Source organism: Carlito syrichta, unplaced genomic scaffold, assembly GCF_000164805.1.
Source record: "Carlito syrichta isolate Samal-C Ts95f unplaced genomic scaffold, Tarsius_syrichta-2.0.1 Scaffold308804, whole genome shotgun sequence".
Lineage (NCBI taxonomy): Eukaryota > Metazoa > Chordata > Mammalia > Primates > Tarsiidae > Carlito > Carlito syrichta.
The window spans coordinates 1-2,498 of NW_007252900.1; the positions used below are offsets into that span (position 1 = coordinate 1).

General features: G+C 36.7%; 1 pseudogene; it reads left to right on the plus strand.

Annotated features, from left to right (window-relative positions):
* Positions 1–80: 80 nt before the first annotated feature.
* On the plus strand, positions 81–1,033 carry LOC103268244 (annotated as a pseudogene).
* Positions 1,034–2,498: the final 1,465 nt, after the last annotated feature.

Consider the following 2,498-nt stretch of genomic DNA (forward strand, 5'->3'; position numbering starts at 1 on the left):
ACCCTTAACTGTACCCTACAAAACCATAATAAAAAATACTGATTAATGAAAAAAAAAAAGGAAACACTCCAGAATGTACAAAGGTAATCAGTGCTGATTCAGAGGACCCAAAATACATTATCAACGTAAAGCAATTTGTCAAGTGTATGGTGGACCTTAACAATCTGGTGGCACATTCTATCATTGAAGAAGGGATGAGAGTTGGTGAGGACAGAAATAAATACCAAATTTACATTCCATTGCCTCCTAAGATTGACCCAACCGTTACCATGGTGCAGGTGGAGGAAAAACCTGATGTCACATACAGTGATGTTGGTGGCTGTAAGGAACAAATTGAGAAATTGCGAGAAGTAGTTGAAACCCCGCTACTTCATCCAGAGAGGCTTGTTAACCTTGACATTGAGCCTCCTAAGGGTGTGCTGCTCTTTGGTCCACCTGGTACGGGCAAGATACTCTGTGCTCGGGCAGTTGCTAATAGGACTGATGCCTGCTTCATTTGAGTTATTGGATCTGAGCCTGTACAGAAATACATTGGTGAGGGGGCTCAAATGGTTCATGAAATGGCCAGAACAAAAAAAGTCTGCCTTATCTTCTTTGTTGAAATTGACGCTTTTGGAGGGGCACAGTTTGATGATGGTGCTGGAGGTGACAATGAAGTACAGAGAACAATGTTGGAAATGACCAACCAGCTGGATGGCTTTGATCCTCCAGGCAATATTAAAGCGCTGATGGCCACTAACAGACCTGATACTTTGAATCCAGCACTGATGAGGCCAGGGAGATTAGATAGAAAGATTGAATTTAGCTTACCTGATCTAGAGGGTCAGACTCAGTCTTTAAGATTCACGCTAGTTCAGTGAGTGTTAAAAGAGTTGTCAGATTTGAATTGCTAGCACAGCTGTGTTCAAATAGTATTGGGGCTGAAATTAGAAGCATCTGCACAGAAGTTGGCATGTTTGCCATCAGAGCACTGAGAAAAATTGCAACTGGAAAAGATTTCTTGGCAGCTGTAAATAAGGTCATTAAATCTTAAGCTGACATACAACCGAGCCCTGAAGGGTTTCAAGTAAAAACACTTCTTATAATTGAAATCTTAATCTTATGTAGACTTGTTAATAACCACTTCACAAAAAGTAAATGACTTCAAAATTGTAAAAGTAAAATAAAATAAATAAAATGTGTAAAAATAATCCTTAAGTATTACTTTCCAATTTTGCTTAAGATATCTTTTTTCTATTATTTTACTCTTAATCTTTTTCTATCATTTTGCTTAGATATGACTGTGGGATTTTTTGTTTATTTGTTTGTTTGTGTTTTGTTTTTAGAGACAGAGTCTAGCTCTGTCACCCAGGTTTTAGTGCAATGGCACCATCATAGCTCATTGTAGCCTCAAATTCTTGGGCTCAAGGGATCCTCCCACCTCAGCTTCCCAAGTAGCTAGACCACAGGTGTGCACCACCACCTGTACTTATTTATTTATTTATTTAGTAAAGACTGAGTCTCACTATGTTGCCCAGGCTATCCTCAAATTCCTGGCCTCAAGCGATCCTTTCACCCCAGCCTCCCAAAGCACTGGGATTACAGGTAAAACACCATGCCCAACCCAGGGTATGTGCCAGAGACCAGCTCCAACAAGAGAGTCAGGGCCTGACTGGGGAGAATCAGGAAGCGGCGAAAAAGAAAAGACGAAGACAACAGGAATCCTCTTCCTGGGGAGAGCTCAAGACTCTGCCAATTTTTATTCAATTCTTACAAGCTTATATAGTTTTTCACTGACCCCTCTACCCACAAAATGTATCCCATGTTACACATTAAATGTTTACCTCATGTTTTTTTCTTTTGTTTATGGTGAAGTTGACCTTTACAAGTTTCATTTTGCTTCTTCCTGCTACCAGGTGGTGTAACAAAATACCAGCTGCCAATTTATCAGCCATGTCCTGTGACCCCTAGGTCACCTGAATGTCTTCCCTTCGCTATTCTATTTCTTTTCCTTTACTAATCTATGTTCTTAATTCTACCCTTATATATACTTTTAGCGGCAATATATTGAATTGCCTTTTCTTTTATATAACCACCCTTATCTTACCTACTACGAATTCTTAATACTATTAATTTAAAAATTTAACTTTCTTAATTCTAATTGCCTTATCTATATTACTTGCTATTTTCTTATCACCTATTTTACATTTTATATTTCTAAACGAAACATGTCTAAATCTACACTTACATATGAAACTAATCTTACTTCTAATCCTAAATATATTTAATTTTAAACCTACATTAAGTGTATATAATTTTAAGTTTACCTTAAAACTTAATTATTTCCTATTCCTTATATTTAAGTAATACCTACATCTATAATAAACATTTATCTTTTAATTATAACTGCTATCTATTTAATTCTAATCCTTACTTTAATTTTAACCTTCTTTCTAATTAACTATATATTTCTTAAATCAAAAGGCATGTCTGTGACTTGATTTTCCCCAAAACACCTG